This window comes from Eptatretus burgeri, unplaced genomic scaffold (assembly GCF_056783735.1).
Source record: "Eptatretus burgeri isolate ZD-2024b unplaced genomic scaffold, Ebu_testis_v1 Ebu_testis_scaffold_3180, whole genome shotgun sequence".
Lineage (NCBI taxonomy): Eukaryota > Metazoa > Chordata > Myxini > Myxiniformes > Myxinidae > Eptatretus > Eptatretus burgeri.
This window is the reverse complement of record NW_028225128.1, coordinates 1-7,274: the sequence shown is the minus strand read 5'-3', so window position 1 is coordinate 7,274 and position 7,274 is coordinate 1. Positions and strand designations below refer to the sequence as shown.

Here is a 7,274-nt window from a genome sequence, read left to right as displayed (position 1 = left end):
TGCTCTCTGTTAAGATCGAACATGGAAAACCGTTCGGCGGAGGAAATTGAAACTTTACCACGTGTCACATGACCACGTGATACAGCGCTCACTCTTTTGAGGTCAACATCGGGCAATTTACCCCAAATCCTCAATTTTCATCCGATTTACTGGAAATTGGAAGAGAATTTTCACTTCAGGAAACTGAATTCAACCACCAATTGTTTTTGAGGTCAACACAGGTCAAAGGTCAACAACTCAGGTGGGATTTCTAAAATCCTCAATTTTTATCCAATTGCCTTGAAATTCGAAGAGGATTTGCACATTTGGGCATTAAATTCAATTACCAATTTTTTTTTTAAATCACCATGTGTGGATCAATGAGATGAGCTCAGGAAGTGGTCGTACGTTTGAAACCGGACAAAAATAAACCAATTAAAGTGAAAACAAAGGCCAAAAATTGGTTAAACGTCGTTTAAATCCTCAACTAAGGGATATAACATGAGAATAAAGTTTTAATTTAAAGTATCAGCTTCCTGAAATGTTCACACATGATAGAGGTTCTTATTATCCATGTGTGTGGCGTTTCTTGAGTTCTTACAAGGTTAAAATGAACACAGGAGAGGATGTTTACCTTCAGGGGAAAAGGAAAAGCAGGAATTTGTCGAAATAAATAAATAATAAATAAAATGTTTATGACAAGTCACAGTGACACGACGTGTTAACATGACGTCAAGCTCGTCATTGTGCTCGTTTACTGTGAGGATGGCTTGTCCAAATGTTCTTGCCGTTTTGTGTTGTTGGGTCGAATAATCTGCGTCATCAGGAGCAAACATCGATCCAGCCGAGGAAACCCACTCGAGAAGTTTGTCCTCGTGAAGGCAGAAGAAGGTTCCGGCGATGATGGACAGGACTCCAACCACCAGCGTGACGATGATGTTCTTGAAAATGTCTCTTTGATCTGTGGATGAAGAAGGTAAACGTTTTCACCTCGTTAAACCTCAGCAATATCAAAATGCAACCTCAAGAACCTTTCAGAGAGCAACGATACAGGTAACTGAACGACACAGGTAAATGAACTTCGGCTACGATACCAGCACAAGTACCTTACGGTCTTTCTCAAAAGGGGACCATGATACCGACGATATGGCTGGCAGGATGACCCAGAGTGAGGCACACTCACGTGTGAGCCGTCAAGCTTGGGTTTAAATGTCGGCACAGCTACCAACTACTACCCTGGTGTCTCACAAGCATGGCGAGGCATCAATGTGAGTGCCATCCGTCGGATGGATGCGATGCTTGACTCCCACCCATCTGCCAGCATTTGTTGGTGGACGTTAAATATCCCACTGTGTCTTTCGTGAAGAGTAGGCGGGTTATCGCCGGCACCCTGCACAAGTTACAAATTCCTTCCCAAACCTACACAGTGCTTTGCATCAGCGACACAGCCACAGCCCCATCAGCAGCACAACCACGGCCCGTATCAGTGCCACAACCATGCTCCCCATGAGTAGCACATTACGAGCAGCAACGGGGCCGGAACAAAAGACCCGAAAGAAAATGAAAAACAACAACGGCACTAGGTAGGGCGCACACCTCCACCAAGCTGAACACTTCACATGTTGTATCCCACTGATTGGTTCACCAAGTTTCGTTCAAATCCATCCATAACTTTTTGAGATTTCGTGCTCACAGACAGAGACAGAGACAGACAGACAGACAGGCAACCTTGTGTGATGGTGACAAGCATTTCCTTTCTTGTATCCACACTGATAGTAGATACTTGGAGGGGGGTGTGCCTTGGTACCCAGGTACCCAGGGGTTTGGGTACACAGGGGATTGGGCATCGTCGGCGTCTCTCCCTGTACATCGTTATCGTACGTGCACGTCCCGTCGTCCCATTCCTGCGCACGTCGGACGCTTCTGGTACCAACGTAAGTACACTTGGACACAAAGTAATCTCCATCACGTGCAGACACATCTTCGTGTTCAGATGTCGCGGATCAGACGCTCCTGCGGTTGGGACATGGACACAGAGGAAAAGAGCACTCGGAGCCATTGAGTGAGCACTTTGGGGTTTTCCTGTTCACAGAGAAGTGAAGAGGACAATATGCTCTCACTTCGGTAATCTACAAAGTACGTACGATGTGTTTTGATCATCACAAGCCGAAACCAAATCAACAAATAAATAAATACAAGCCGGTAGGCGACATGGCTGCTCACTCTAGATGGAAAGCTGGCCGACGTGACTAGCCGATATTCATGTACATGCCATCAATCAATTTAGCACAATAAATATAATTATCACAGCCCTCTTAGTTTGCGCCCAGAAACCCGCCTTGTGAAATTTCAGGCATGTTTCCAAAGAGACTCTAACAAATGGCAGCCCTGGTAATTCCATTTATCTATTCGCTAAAGATTTTATTTTTTTATATGATGCTGTAAGACATTCTCCTTGGGCACAAAAAACAGGTCCCTCGGAGGTCCAGTTTTGGAGGTATTGATTTAATTTTTTTTGTACAGTCCACAATAAGTGTACGATGTACGATAAAGTATTTTAGCTGTTGCTAAGCAACGGAGGTGTGCATAGCAACCATTCATTTTTGTGTACATGCTTGCCACATTGTACACATTTCACCCAAGTTTCATCAAAATCAGACTCTTTCTCCAAGAGATATTCGCAATTAACCGTTTGTGAAATGTTCGACATGTACTCGCCCAAAACCTATCTCCTCCTACAAATATTTTTTGTTCGGGCTGCAAATTGGCATGAACGGAGCGAGATAGATTGCGCACAGAACTCTAAGCTTCGATTTTTTGACCACTTTAAAGGGCCCTTGCTAGGGCCCGGGGTCCCATATTCGAAGCACACGATTTCCAGAAATATTGGTCCCACCTACCAAATTTCATTGGAATCGGTTGAGTGGTTTAGCCCCGAGGTTTGACCAAAGTTTCGCGGACAGACAGACAGATGGAAATGTCCAGGATAAGGGTGCTCTGAGAGTAGCCAATTAAATTGTTTACAAAATCATGAATTGTCTCCTCAAATGATCTGCTCCGCAGCTTATTGCTTTGTCTGCACATGATGCTCAGCGCAGACTGTTCTCCTTGAGACATGGTTTGTTCTCAGTTCATTTTTGATTCTCTTTACCTGTGAAAAATGACCTTTCTCCTGAACTATTCGTCACCATCACACGTCAGGATAGTATTTCCCATGAGGGAAAACTTCACGAATCTTGTCTTGGAAGATGATTTGATTCAGATGTTTGTGGACAATTTGTTCTTTTCCTCGATAATTCTGCTTGCTGTCAGCATCGAAGTACCTCGGTTCACCCGAAAGGTTCATACGGACATCGTTTGGACAATCTTTCGTCCAAGTTTCTCCTGCTCCACGTGGCTGTGCCTCTGAAGCTACGAAATCAACGAAGAATGAAAATTTATTGAGGCCTGATTCACACATTTTTTGAAGCCCCTGCGGATTGTGAGGTCCGAATCTGTAGCTTGTTTAGCTTGTGTCTAAATCTGGCACTGTGTGCCTTACAGTACCCGACGGTGCTCGATGACCCGAGGACTCTTTGGTGAAGATCACGAGGCGAACACCCCGGGATTCACGAGTGGCTCCGATGGAGGAAGCGTGATCGGTCCGGGAGGTTCTCCCTCAGACCGCGGGTCCGTGGTCGGTTTGCCCGAGGATCAGGAGTCCGGGACCCGGTACATGACGTTCACTCCGAACCGACATCTTGTGGTTCGTGAAAGTTTCGTTTTTATTTAATGGATTGTTTTGTGTTTCAGATCCTGTGATGAAAGGGAAGATCGAGTCTGAGTTCGTCCATGATTCGTTCCCCTGATATGAAGGTTTGAACCACAAACTCATTCCTCATATTATGGTTTTATTGTTGATAATTATTAATAACAATAATAATATTACTCCACACAGTGAATGTAACAACATTATACCCGGTCCTTGTTATCCCCCCTCAAGGTACAAATCCCAATCAAGTTTGGTAATTAATTGTAAATGGGAATCCCATCCATGTTATCCTCCCAGTTGTACATCTACGATAACTTGTTATACCTCAGGAGAGAGAGAGAGAGAGAGAGAGAGAGAGAGAGAGAGAGAGAGAGAGAGAGAGAGAGAGAGAGAGAGAGAGAGAGAGAGAGAGAGAGAGAGAGAGAGAGAGAGAGAGAGAGAGAGAGAGAAGAGGAGGACAGATGTGTGAGGCGCAAGATCCTTAACCTCGCTGTGTTAAGGTCTGTTTGTGTCATGTACCTCCATGGGACGCTCCGCCAGAGCGTCCCCACCTCGAAATGTGGCGTGTTATCTCCGACTTAGTCACTTTGCCGGGGCTCGTGAGCGCTGCAGTGGTCCATCTGGCTGCACGGGGGTGGCGGAACGTTAACAGCACGGCAAGGAGTCTCGGTAGTCGCACTGGATCAGACTCTCAAGAAGAAGCACGTCCTGGCAATCGCACACCAAGAGCGGGGCAGCGAGCAAAGAGCCAGCGAAGAGAAGAGAGTGAACGGTTCCACATCCCGCCTTTTATAAGCCCCGGGCGAAAAGTGGGGTTCTGACCCGAAAGCGACACGCTGACCCAAATCCTGCTCCTCTATTGGGCCACAGCGACCCTCGCCACGCCCTACCAGTCTCAGGGACCGGAAACCCTCTGAGGGTGTGTCGGAATATTTTTCCTGTGTGCGGGAGGCGTTTGTGGTCGAAGTGATGAGGTTTGGTGAGCGAGGTGCGAAGTAAGTTGAGGTGCCGGTTGGGAATTGGCGCGAGTGGTTTCGTGTGGAGTGGAGATGTGGTGGATCCGAGTCACGGGGAGGTATCGTGGTGTGCTTATTATCAATTGCTGATTGAATGGCGCGTGTACTTGCATGATTGTTTTGTACTATGGCCAAAAGGAAAATGTTAAAGAGTAGGAATCAGAATATGAATCAGAAGCAGTTACTAGACCGAAGTATAAGACCCAGCCGTCATACACGGAGCGTCCCTCTTCTTGGCTGACTGCGAGTGGGGGCGGTGCCTTCGTTCAGGCAATCCCGCTCTGCGGAGGGGAAAAGAAACAGGCTCGAGAGAAGGTTTTGGAGAGGGTCGTGCCGGGACCGCAGGTGTTCGAACCAGACACCGTGGGAGTGGATTCGGTGTCCGGAGTCCTCGATCCGCCGCGCACGGTAACGTGTGATGGTGGTCACGGGGCGGGGGACAAGGAAAAGGAAACGAGATGGTCTGGCCAATCGGTTTGTGAAAGACTTGGACAATGTTAACGACGCAAGATGGGAATCATTAAATTACATCAATTAAAGTCGCGGAAGGTATTAAATTGTTTCCTTTTTCATACAATTATTATTTTATTGATCTGAGGGCTCATGGAGGAAGTTTACATGAATAACATGCAGGACAAAGACATTCGTCGACATCAGTGTACTTAATTGTGAATTGACAAATACCAGCTCACAGAAAATCTACAAATACAAAGAGTGCCTTGTTCGATGATGTTCAAACTTTAGTTCCGAGTATAATGAGCGAGCAGTGCAGAGAAGAACATAAGTCAGTGTCCGGGAGAGTCAAGTCGTTAATGGGACCCAGGCAACACAGCCCCAACCTGTCAAGTGTAACACCTCAAAGGTAAACTTTCAGCATGTCCATGTGTTTAGTAAATGAATTAAATGAACCGAGAGTTGTTGAGTCAGAGTTGATATTTCGTGGATTGTTTGGAACACTATTTGAAGTCCTCTCTGCTCCGAGATGCCGTTGCTGTAATCCGAAGCCGAGATCTGAAGTGATCCGAACACGAGTTCTCTGCAGCAGTAACCTGTATCTTAAAAGAGCAGCTTATTGGCTGTGTGATACCTGAGGGAGGAAATTACCTGGAAAAGGGAGGTGGGGGGGGGCGTTGTTAAACCACAATGGTGATGGTCTGAAGTTCAGCCATTTGTGGAAGTGAGTGTTCTCCCAGCTCCTGGTTCAGTGTTGCAGAAATCACAGCTTTCCTGTTGGAAGAGAACACGAGTTCAAGAAGATGGCACTGATAATTAAGCACCATCTGCTCATGACGATAATTACATTTTTTTATGAGCAAATACAACGCGTCAATTCACTGACGGGGATATTAAGGGTGGGGGGGGGTGGAGAGAGAGGAGGGAGGAAAAGCTCGGAGGGGTAAGGAAGAGGATGCTAGGAAGGGGGGTAGATTAAGGATGGGAGGCAGGTGGGGAGAGCGATGCTTCATGAAAAGTTGGTATACACTGCAGGAGAGAGGTGTGAGAAGGGGGTGTGTGTGAAAGAGAGAGAGAGACAGACAGACATATAGACAGAGAGATATAGAGGACAAGAAATGAAATTTTGGGAATAAGTGAACTTAGATGGACTGGTTTGGGGCGGGTTCAATCTGACGATTACAAAGTTTTCTTTTCTGGTCACGAAACCTCTAAAATAAATCGAGTGTCAGTGATTTGCACCAAGAAGACTGCTGGGTCAGTGCTGGGACGCAACCAGTCAATGATAGGTTGGTAACAGTGAGGTTGAAAGGATGTCCAATGAACCTCAGCATCATTCAGATATAAGCTCCAACTTCTGCAGAGGATGAAGAAAACATGGAGTTTTCTGGAAAGTTGCAGGAACTGGAAGAACAAGTTCCGAAACGAGATGTTTTAATAATTATGGGAGACAGGAATGAAAAATTCGGAGAAGCAGGAGCACCAGGGATTGTAGGAAGGCATGGACTCGGTGTCCAAAATGAGCCAGATGAACAAATGCTGGAGTTCTGTGTGGAGAATGATCTCGTAATTGCAAACACATGATTCAAACAACCCCAGTGTCGACTGGACACAAGGACTTCACCGGATGGACAACATAGACATCAGATTGACGATAATGTCATCAACAGAAGATGGAGAAGTGCTGCACAAGAGGTTGAAGACAGTGCAAAATGAGAAGCTAAAAACAACATCCAAAAAAAACAACTAAAAACAAGAAAAATGAGAAGAATCATTGCTCACCTTCACTCTTTCATTCCTCTTTTTCCCCATCTTTGGAATAAACTCCCTCACTCTCTTCAATCCCACTCTTCCCTCCAGGTCTTCAAAACAGCTGTTCACCACCACCTATTATCGTCCCCAATCCAAATCCTCGATCTTTTCTACCCCCGTTAATCCACGCCAAACCCACCTCCTTCAAATTCCCTGCTTTCCTTCCTGAAAGTCCCTGTAATGTCCATCTTGTGTACCCCGTGTTCCCCACCCCATCCCTCTCCCTTTCACAGATCCCCTAATGTCTCTGTTCCAAACTATTT

The 7,274-nt window shown here is 46.0% G+C and overlaps 1 long non-coding RNA gene across 1 annotated transcript; it reads right to left on the bottom strand.

Moving 5' to 3' along the window:
* Positions 1 to 439: 439 nt before the first annotated feature.
* On the bottom strand, positions 440 to 6,085 carry LOC147006397 (uncharacterized). The gene is made up of 2 exons (XR_015054860.1): positions 5,851 to 6,085; positions 440 to 940 (listed from the first exon to the last, which is right to left on the bottom strand). It is a non-coding gene; the product is annotated as an uncharacterized LOC147006397 (long non-coding RNA).
* Positions 6,086 to 7,274: the final 1,189 nt, after the last annotated feature.